This window comes from Mustela putorius, unplaced genomic scaffold (genome assembly GCF_011764305.1).
Source record: "Mustela putorius furo isolate JIRA1106 unplaced genomic scaffold, ASM1176430v1.1 tig00000196_pilon_pilon_pilon, whole genome shotgun sequence".
Classification (NCBI taxonomy): Eukaryota; Metazoa; Chordata; class Mammalia; order Carnivora; family Mustelidae; genus Mustela; species Mustela putorius.
Window position 1 is genome coordinate 11,734,150 of NW_025421310.1, and position 11,038 is coordinate 11,745,187.

Below are 11,038 nucleotides of genomic sequence, written 5' to 3' on the forward strand. Positions count from 1 at the left end.
ACAGGAAGCACAAGGCAACAAACACATGTAATATTTTCTTGGAATAAAAGGAAATGTTGCTCTACTCTCTATGTTGCTCTATTCTCAGTCCCGTCCTTCATCACCCTTGTCACTGGCCAACCTAACGATGGTACTCTATATTCGACACGCTTTCTTTTTAAAAATTTAATTCAAGTGCAATTAATTAACATATAGTATATTATTAGTTTCAGAGGTAGAGTTCAGTGATTCTTTAGTCTTATAAAACACCCAGTGCTCATAACATCACATGCCCTCATTATTGTCCAACACCCAGTTACTCCATCCTCCCCGCAACTCCCCTCCAGCAGTCTTCAGTTTGTTTCCTGGAGTCAAGAGTCTCTTATGATTCTCTCCCTTTCTGGTTTTGTCTTATTTTATTTTTCCCTTCCTCCCACCACGATCCTCTGTTTGGTTTCCTAAATTCCACATATGAGTGAAATCATATGATAATTGTCTTTCTCTGATTGGCTTATTTCACTTTGCATAATACCTCTAGTTCTAGCCACATCATTGCAAATGGCAAGATTTCATTTTTTTAAAAAGATTTTATTTATCTATTTGACACAGAGAGCAAGAGATCACAAGTAGGCAGAGAGGCAGCCAGAGGGGGAGGGGGAAGCAGGCTCCCCACTGAGCAGAGAACCCGGTGCGGGGCTCAATCCTAGCACCCGGAGATCATGACCTGAGCCCAAAGCAGAGGCTTAACCCACTGAGCAGCCAGGTGCCCCAAGATTTCATTTTTTTGATGGCTGAGTTATATTCCATTGTATATATATATACCACCTTTTCTTTGTCCATTCATCTGTCAAAGGACATGTAGGCTTCTTCTACAGTCTGGCTATTGTGGACATGGATGCTATAAATATTGGGGGTGTGGTACCCCTTTGGATCACTATATTTGTATCTTTTAGATAGATACCTAGTAGTGCAATTGCTCAATCATAGGGTAGCTCTATTTTTAACATTTTGAGGAGCCTCCATACTGTTTTCAGAGTGGCTACACCAGCTTGCATTCCCACCAGGAGTATAAGAGGATTCCCCTTTCTCTGCCTCCTCACCAACACTTGTTTCCTGACCTATTCATTTTAGCCATTCTGACAGGTCTGAGGAGGTATCTCATTGTGGTTTTGATTTGTATTTCCCTGATGCAGAGTGATGTTGAGCATTTTTTCATGTGTCTGTTGCTCATTTCTATGTCTTCTTTGAAGAAATGTCTGTTCATGTCTTCTGCCCATTTTTTGACTGGGTTACTTGTTTGGGGGTCGAGTTTGATAAGTTCTCTATAGACTTTGGATACTAGACCTTTATCTGATAAGACATTTGCAAATATCTTCTCCTATTCTGTTGGTTGCCTTTTGGTTTTGTTGACCGTTTCCTTTGCTGTGCATAAGCTTTTGATCCTGATGGAGTCTCAATCATTCATTTTTGCCTTTGTTTCCCTTGGCTTTGGAGATATGCCTAGCAAGAAGTTCATGTGGATGAGGTCACAGAGATTGCTGCCTGTGTTCTCTAAGATTTTCATGGATTCTTGTCTCACATTTTGGTCTCTCATCCATTTTGAGTTTATTTTTGTGCATTGTGCAAAAATAAACTCAAAACTTCATTCTTCTGCATGAAGCTGTCCAATTTTCCCAACACCATTTGTTGAAGACACTGTCTTTTCTCCATTGGACCTTCTTTCCTGGTTTGTTGAAGATTAGTTGGCCGTAGAGTTGAGGGTCCATTTCTGGGTTCTCTATTCTGTTCCATTGATCTATATGTCTGTTTTTGGGCCAGTCCCACCCCATCTGGATGATTACAGCTTTGTAATAGAGCTTGAAGTCCAGAATTGTGATGCCGCCAGCTTTGGTTTTCTTTGTCAATATTCCTTTGGCTATTCAGGGTCTTTCTAGTTCCATACAAATTTGAAGATTATTTGTTCCAGCTCTGTGGAAAATGTTGATGGTATTTTGATAGGGATTGTTTTGAATGTGTAGATTGCTCTGAATAGAATAGACATTTCTACCAATCTGTGAGCATGGAATGTTTTTCCATTTCTTTGTGTCTTCCTCAATTTCTTTCATAAGTATTCAATGCTTTCAGAGTACAGATCCTTTACCTCTTTGGTTAGGTTTGTTCCTAGGTATCTCAGAGTTTTTGGTGCAATTGTAAATGGGATCTACTCTTTAATTTCTCTTTCTCCTGTCTTGTTGTTTGTGTATAGAAATGCAACTGATTTCTATGTATCAGTTTTATTTCCTGCCACTTTGCTGAATTCCTGAATCAGTTCTAGCATTTTTTGGTGGAGTCTTTTGGGCTTTCCACATAGAATATCATGCCATCTGCAAAGAGTGAAAGTTTGACTTCTTCTTTGCTGATTTGGATGCATTTTATTTCTTTTTGTTTTCTGATTGCTGAGCCTAGGAATTCTAATAGTATGTTGAACATCAATGATGATAGTGAACATCCCTGCCATGTTCCAGACCTTAGGGGAAAAGTTCTCAGTTTTTCCCCATTGAGAATTGTATTCTCTATGGCCTTGTTGTATATGGCTTTTTATCACATTGAGGTATGTTCCCTCTATCCCTGCACTGCAGAGAGTTTTAATCAAGAAAGGATACTGTATTTTGCCAAATACTTTTTCTGCATCAATTGAGAGGATAATATGCTTCTTGTCCTTCTTTTATTAATGCAGTGTATCACACTGATTGATTTGTGGATGTAGAACTCCCCTTGCAGCCCAGAGATAAGTTTTACTTGATCTTGGTAAAGAATCCTTTTAATGTACTTTGGATCCTATTGGGTAGTATCTTGGTGAGACGTTTTTGTGCCCATGTTTGCCAGGGATCTTGGTTTGTAATTCTCCTTTTTGGTGGGGTCTTTACCTGGTTTTGGTATCAAGGTAATGTTGGCCTCATAGAAAGAGTTTAGAAGTTTCCCTTTCATTTCTATTTTTTGAAACAGCTTCTGTTCAGTTTTTTAAAAATTTCTTCTGGCTTCAGTTTTGGTAGTTTATAAGTTTCTAGGAAGGCATCCCTTTCTTCCAGAGTGCCTAATTTGTTGGCATATAGTTGCTCATATGTTCTTACACTGGTTTGTATTTCTTCAGTGTTTGTTGTGATCTCTCCTCTTTCATGTATGATTTTATTTATTTGGGTCATTTCCACTTTCTTTTTGATAAGTCTGGCCAGGGTTTTTTCATCTCATTAATTCTTTCAGAGAATCAGTTCCTAGTTTCATTGATCGGTTCTACTGTTCTTTTGGTGTCTATTTCATTGATTTCTGCTCTAATCTTTATTAATTCTCTTCCCCTGCTGGATTTAGGCTTTATTTTCTGTTCTTTCTCCAGCCCCTTTAGGTGTAAGGTGAGGTTGTGTGTTTGAGACTTTTCTTGTTTCTTGACAAAGGCTGGTATTGCTATATGCTTCCCTGTTAGGACTGCCTGTGCTGCATCCCAAAGATTTTGAAGAGTTGTGTTTTCATTTTCATATGCTTCCATGAATTTTAAAAATTCTTCCTTAATTTCCTGGTTGACCATTCATTCTTTGGTGAGATGCTCTTTAACCCCCATGTATTTGTGTTTCTTCCAATTTTTCTCTTGTGATTGAGTTCAAGTTTAAAAGCACTATGGTCTGAGAATATATGGGGAATAATCCCAATCTTTTGGTACTAGTTGAGACCTGATTTGTAATCCAGTATGTGATCTATTCTGGAGAATATTTCCTGTGCACTAGAGAATGTGTATTCTGTTGCTTTAGGATGAAATGCTCTGAATATATCTGTGAAATCCATCTGGTCTAGTGTGTCATTCAAAGCCCTTTTTTCCTGTTGATCTTCTGCTTAGATGATCTGTCCATTGTTGTGAGTGGCATGTTAAAGTCTCCTACTATTATTTTAAGAGTATCAATGTGTTTCTTAAATTTTGTTATTGATTGGTTGATATAATTGGCTGTTCCCAAGTTAGGGGCATAAATATCTACAATTGTTAGATCTTTTAAAACCCTTAAATCATGATTTAGTGTCCATCTTCATCTCTTATTACAGTCTTTGGTTTAAAATATAATTTATTGGATAGGACACCTGGGTGACTTGGGGGTTAAACCTCTCCCTTCAGCTCAGGTCATGATCTTAGGGTCCTGGGATTGGTTTGTGGATCAGACTCTCTGCTTGGCAGGGAGCCTGCTTCCTCCTCTCTCTCTGTCAGCCTACTTGTGATCTCTCTCTGTCAAATAAATAAATAAAATCTTAAAAAACATATATAATTTTTTGGATATAAGAGTTGTTACTCCAGCTTTGTTTTGATGTCCATTAGCATGATAAATGGCTCTCCACCCCCCTCGCTTTTAATCTGGTGGTGCCTTTGAGTCTAAAATGAGTCTCTTGTAGACAGTGTATTGAAGGTTATTTTCTAATCCAATCTGATACCCTGTGTCTTTTGATTGGAGGATTTAGCTCATTTACATTCAGTGTAACTATGGAAAGATGTGAATTTAGTGCCATTTTACTTCCTGCCAAATCACTATACCCGTATATTGTCTGTGTTCCTTTCTGGTCTTTGGTACTTTTGGGCTCTCTCTTCACTTAAAGGACCCCCTTTAATATTTCTTGCAGGGCTGGTTAGTGATCACAAATTATTTTAGTTTCTTTTTGTCTTGGAAGCTCTTTCTTTCTTCTATTCTGAAAGATAGCCTTGCAGGATATAGTATCTTGGCTGCATATTTTTCTCATTTAGCACCTTGAATGTATCGTGCTAGTTCTTCCTGGCCTGCCAGATCTCTGTGGACAGGTCCTCTGCCAGACTTCTTTCTACCCTTGTAGGTTATGGACCTCTTGTCCTGAGCTGCTTTTAGGATTTTCTTTTTGTCTCTGAATCTTGCAAGCTTCACTATTGTACGTCGAGCTGTTGATCTATTTGTATTGCTTTTGAGGGGTGTACTCTGTGTCTCTTGGACTTGAATGCCTGTCTCCTTCCACAGATTATGGAAGTTCTCAGTTATAATTTTTCCAAATAAACTTTCTGCCACCCTTTCCTCTTCCTCTGGGACCCCAATTATTCTGATTTTTTTTTTCTTTTTGGTTTCACTGATCTCTCAGATCCTCTCTTGTGATCCAGCTGTTGTTTATCTCTCTTTTTCTCAGTCTCTTTATTCTTTACCATTTTGTCTTCTATATCACTGACTCTCTCTTCTGCTTCATTTATCCTAGCAGTTAATGCCCCCACTTTTTTATTGAATCTCAGTAGAAGCCTTTTTGATTTTTACCTGATTAGATTCTAGTTCTTTTATTTCTCCATAAAGAGAGAGATTCTCTAGTGTCTTCTATGCTTTTTCAAGCCCAGCTAGTATCTTTATAATCATTGTCTTGAATTCTAGTTCAGACATTGTACTTATATCCATATTCTTCAATCCCTGGCAGTGAGTACTGCCACTTGTTCTCTTTTTTTGGGGTGAATTCTTCTGTCTTGCTCTTATGTCCAGAAGAACAGATGAAAGAGAGGGAAAATACAAAAATAGCAACAATGACACCAGAAAAATATACACTACACAAATCAGAAGAAGAAAGAAACAAAAAAAAAAAATGAGAATAAAATCAAAGAAGAAGTTGAACAGAGAAGAAAAATAAACTAGATCCTGGGTGTATTTTGGTCTGTTTGTTTGGAAAAACTCAATCTGAACATAGGAAAGAAAAAAAACCCTAATATATGTGTATATATACATATATATGTATATATACATATATATTTATATGAAGTTGAATACAATGAAAGGAAGCAAAAAGGGAAAAAATATATAAAACATAAGTGTAAAAATGAAAATTAAAGAAACTTTAAAAAATAACTGATACAGGTAGTGGGTATTATAGAGGGCATGGATTGCATGGAGCACTGGGTGTGGTGAAAAAATAATGATACTTTTATGCTGAAAATAAATAAATGAAAAAAAAATAACTGATACAATAAGAAAATAGCTGAAAAGGAAAGTAAAATATAAAACTGAAGGACTAAAGAATAATAGAAAAAAAAACATGAACGAGATATACTTCTTTCCCCAAGAGCTGGAGTTTTATATTTCTCTATGATTGGTAAATTTGATATTAGCTACAAGTCCCTGCTTGTAGCTTGGTCTTCTGGAAGAGGGGCCTGTTGCACTGATTCTCAGGTTCTTTCCCCAGGTGGAATTGCACCCATTACATGACTTTCAAATAAACTTTAAAGTTTCCATAAAGCAATAACCTGGGTGGCTCAGTCGGTTGAGCATCTGACTTCTGCTCAGGTCATGATCTCAGGGTCCTGCAGTCATGACCTGAATTGGGCCCTGAGCTCAGCGAGGAGTCTTCTTGTTTCTCTCCCTTTCCCTCTGCCATTCTCCCTGTTCATGTCCTTTTTCTCTTTCTCTCCTTCTCTCTCTCTCAATTAAGTAAACAAATAAATAACATAAAATAAGTTGTCATAAAGCAAGTAGGCACTTGAGAAAAATATGGTGATGATCTAAATATACTTTACAATAAATGCATTCTACTTAAATAACTTGTGTGTTAGAAAGTTTTCATCTGCAAAGAAAACATGGTTATAATCAATGTATTATCATTACTAGCACATAAAAGGAATCAAAACTAAAGCTGCTGAAGCTGTGCATAGTTTGAGAGAAAAGAAAGATGGGCATTGGGGTGCTTGGCTGGCTTAGTTGATGGAGCCCCTGACTCTTGATCTCAGGGTTGTGAGTTTGAGCCCCATGTTGGGTACAGCGATTACCTAAATGTACCAAAAAAAGAGAGAGAGAGAAGCATTACTTAGGACAATGACATCAAGATCCTAGCCATGCTGAAATTTGGATTGCTTTTATTGCCATTTTACATATAAGAAAACAGGCTGCTTGACGAAGTCAGTCAAGCCATGATATCAAAATATTATATATATTTTAATTTTTAAAAATAGACTGATTTAATTAATTAATTAATATCTGCACCCAGCATGGGGCTTTAACTCATGACCCAGAGATCAAGAGTCACAAGCTTGGGGCGCCTGAGTGGTTCAGTGGGTTAAAGCCTCTGCCTTTGGCTCAGGTCATGATTGAGCCCCACATCGGGCTCTCTGCTCAGCAGGGAGCCTGCTTTCCTTCCTCTCTCTCTGCCTGCCTCTCTGCCTATTTGTGATCTCTGTCTGTCAAATAAATAAATAAAATCTTAAAAAAAAAGAGTCACAAGCTCTACAGACGGAGCCAGCCAGGCTCCCAAATATATTTCAATTTAAATAAAGTTTCCCTGTCATAATTATAGTATTCCATGCACAATTCAAGAATATTAATATCAACAACATAAACATTAATGTAAATTTATTATTATAAAAACATTTTAAATTGCCATTAGTGGGGCATCTGGCTGGCTCAGTCAGTAGAACGTGCGACTCTTGATCTTGGAGTTGTGAGTTCGAGCCCTACATTGAGTGTAGCGATCACTCAAAACTGAAATGTTAAAAAAAAATAAGATTAAAATGAGTATCAGTAACTGTTGCAGGATTTCCATTCCTTTAATGCCTGCAGTGCTTGGTCACTCTGCTTGGAAGAATGAAAAGATAGACCAGATGAAGAGTGATGGGCAGCCAAGCAAAATTTATGGAGCAGTAGTAAAGTTTATCGAGCGTAGTGTGGAACTCCCAGAGAACGAGGAACCTGAGAGGATTGCCACTGCAGTTCCTGAGTTTACGGTTTTTTTATGGACTTGTTGACAGGCTGTTTTAATCTGATTAACCCTCCAAGCCTCTCATCGCCCAATTAGATTTTTGTCTATGCACTCATTTACCTATCAGGTAGTTGATCACTTGGAGAAAGGGTGGAAGGCTCCTTTTGGGGTGTGTGTGCGTGTAAAGTCCTTTAAATGGTGATTTCCTCTTAGGGTGGGGGCCCTTTGTCTCTGCTTGCTTTTCTTGGAACTATCTTTCATTATACTCCCCCAGCTCAGGGAAGCCATTAGGGTATAAGTAACAGGAGGCAGGGCTTCTTCTATTAAGGGGAGGTCCCTACTTCTCATCTGATTCGGCTTTGGACTTTTCCCTTTGGGGTACTCCTTCCCCAGATAGATAGAACCTAGAGCAGCCTGGAGATCTCCAAGCCACCAGCCCTGCCTTCTCCTTTCTGTACTCCAGGGAAACTGAGAATTAGCTGGTAAGCACTACAGGTAAAGAGCAGATGGTGTGACCTTAGCGGTGGGAGGGACAAATGATAGTAGCTCTTAGCTACAGACTGCCAATTTCCAAACTCCTTTTGGAATCAGCAACCCTGGGGAAGTGGGTTTTCATGACCTCCAGCAGCCATGTGGGTTGTGGTGGATCTGAGTCAGCCAGCTGGCATCTGAGCCAGAAGAAAGCCAAATTAAACTCACTTTTGCAGAATTTGTAATAGACTTTCTTCCTTTTAAAAGACAAACCTTCCTCCTCTCTCTCTGCCTGCCTCTCTGCCTACTTGTGATCTCTCTCTGTCAACTAAATAAATAAAATCTTTAAAAAAAAAAAAAAAGACAAACCTTTCTTTTCAATAGAGTAGATTACAGGCACGATAAGACACTTTAGATAAAACTGAGGCTGGGCATGGAACTCCCTCTGGAAGGTGTCTAGCCCCTCAGCTCTAACTGCTGTCCAGCAACTGGCGTTAATCTTCCTGCATTATTCATAGTTTTCTAAATGTATATGAACATTTTTATTTGCTTAGTATCAAGCTGTAATATATGTCTTTAGCAATTTGGCTTTTAATTGGCATTATTTTTGCTTGTTTTTTTAATTTTAAAGATTTTATTTATTTATTTGACAGACAGAGATCACAAGTAGGCAGAGAGGCAGGCAGAGAGAGAGTGAGGAGGAAGCAGGCTTTCTGCAGAGCAGAGAGCCCCACGTGGGCCCGATCCCAGGACCCTGGGATCATGACCTGAGCTGAAGGCAGAGGCTTTAACCCACTGAGCCACCCAGGCGCCCTTTGTTTGCTTTTTATGTTTTTATTTTTGTATCAACCCATGTTTGGCGTGTGGTTCTAATTAATTCCTCAGTTTTTTGTTTTGTTTTAAGTAGACCCCATGCCCAACATAGGGTTTGACCCATTGCCTGAGATTAAGAGTTGAGTGCTTTAATGAATGAGCCAACCAGATGCCCTAATGAGTGCCCGTTAATTACTCCATCAGGTTAATGTAGTGATGGCATTATGGTCCTTGTATCCATTCTTTTTTTTAGATTTCATTTATTTACTTGTCAGAAAGAGAGAGCACACAAGCAGGGGGGAGTGACAGGCAGAGGGAGAAGCAGGCTCCCCACGGAGCAAGGAACCCAATACAGGACTCCATCAAGGACCCTGGGATCATGTATGTCCTGGGCTAGAGGCAGAATTCACACTTAGCTAGTTTCTATTTTCTTCGTCACAGCAAGCAATAACACGGTCAACATTTTCTGTGCATTTCTGGGTGCACATAGGAGACTCATAGAACAGGGTTGCTGATTCAAAGCATTTCAATGTTTGAATCTTTTTTTTCCCCTAGATGTAGCCAAATTATCCTCCAAAGTGGTTGTGTTTTCTCCAAAATCCACCCACTACCAGTTTGAGTCTCTATTGCTTTACATCTTCATTGATGCTTGGTTTTGTCCTATTTTGTTATTTTCATCACGTTTGTGGGCAAGAATGCTATCTCATAGTGGCTTCCATAATCGGTAATGAATCAAAAATCCTTTCTTGGGCACCAGTCTGGCTCAGTGGGAGGAGCACGTGACTTGGTCTTGGGATTGTGAGTTTGAGCCCCGTGTTGGGTGTAGAGATAACTTAAATAAAGTAACTTAAAATCTTTTCAGAACATTTGTGTTTTCCCCTTAAGACTTGTTCAGCCATGTCATCTGCCCATTGTGCTGTTGTTTTTTGCTTTAATATGTCAGGGAATGATGAATTTTATTCCACTTAAGGATTTTTAAGTAATGTTTAGAAAAATCTCCAATGTTGTAGAAAATGGATCATTTAATACGCAAGAATTTTAATTCAGGTACATCTCTTGCTGTTGTAATGAAAGATTATTGAAAAAAAGGTAGGCAGGAACAAGAAGCCCCACCCTAAGAGAAAATCTCTCTTAAAAGCATTTTACACCACCCTGGAATTCTAATTAATTCCACCTTCTCAACTAACTGCCTGATAGATAGATGCTTCAGGGGCAAAAACCTGACTGGGTGACACAGGCTTGGACGGTTAGTCAGGTTAAAACAGCCTGTCAACAAGCCCATAAAAACCCCCCATCCTTGTGAGCTTTGTACTGTTGCTCCAGAAAACCTTCCTATTGCTCCATAAACTTTGCTTTATTGCCTGGCACTCTTCACCTGTTCTACCCTTTCATTCGCACCTTCTCATACCACAGAGAGGTGAGACCAAGAACCAGGGGCACATAGGCAAGAGAAATCCTGCAACACTAGGACTTTGCAGACACTACCTTTTTTACAGACTGAAGGTTTGGGGCCACCAGCATGGAGCAAGGCTACCACTGCTACTTTTCCAATAGCATTTTCTCACTGTGTCTCTGTGTCACATTTTGGTACATCTCACAATGTTTCCAACTTTCATTATCATGATGTGTGTTCTGGTGATGTGCAGTGAGCCATCTTTGATGCTACTGTCGTAATGAACCATGCTTTCATAGGATGGTGAACTTGATCATCACATGTTGTGTGTGTTTTCACTGCCCCACTGGCCTGCCTCTCCCCATCTCTCTCCCTCTCATCAGGCCTCCCTAGCCCCTGAGACACATCACTGTTGAAATTGGGCTAATTAATACCTTGTCAGTGGCCTCAGTGTTATCCAACACATGGAAGATAAGGAAGAGAAACAGCCTATTGCTGATGCAGAGAAAGTTTAATGGTCTGGATGGAAGATCAAAGCAGCCCCAACATTCCCTTGAGCCAAAGCCTCATCCAGAGCAAGGCCCTGACTCTCCTCCATTCTCTGATGGCTGAGAGAGGTGTGGGGGCTGCAGAGGACAAATCTGAAGCTAGCAGAGGTTGGTTCGTGAGGCTTAAGGAACAAAG

At 39.4% G+C, this 11,038-nt stretch overlaps 1 protein-coding gene across 1 annotated transcript in view; it reads left to right on the top strand.

The window, feature by feature from the left end:
* Positions 1 to 11,038, top strand: part of LOC101681477 (caspase recruitment domain-containing protein 8) — a 39,932-nt gene that overhangs the window by 28,116 nt on the left and 778 nt on the right. The window lies entirely within an intron of this gene.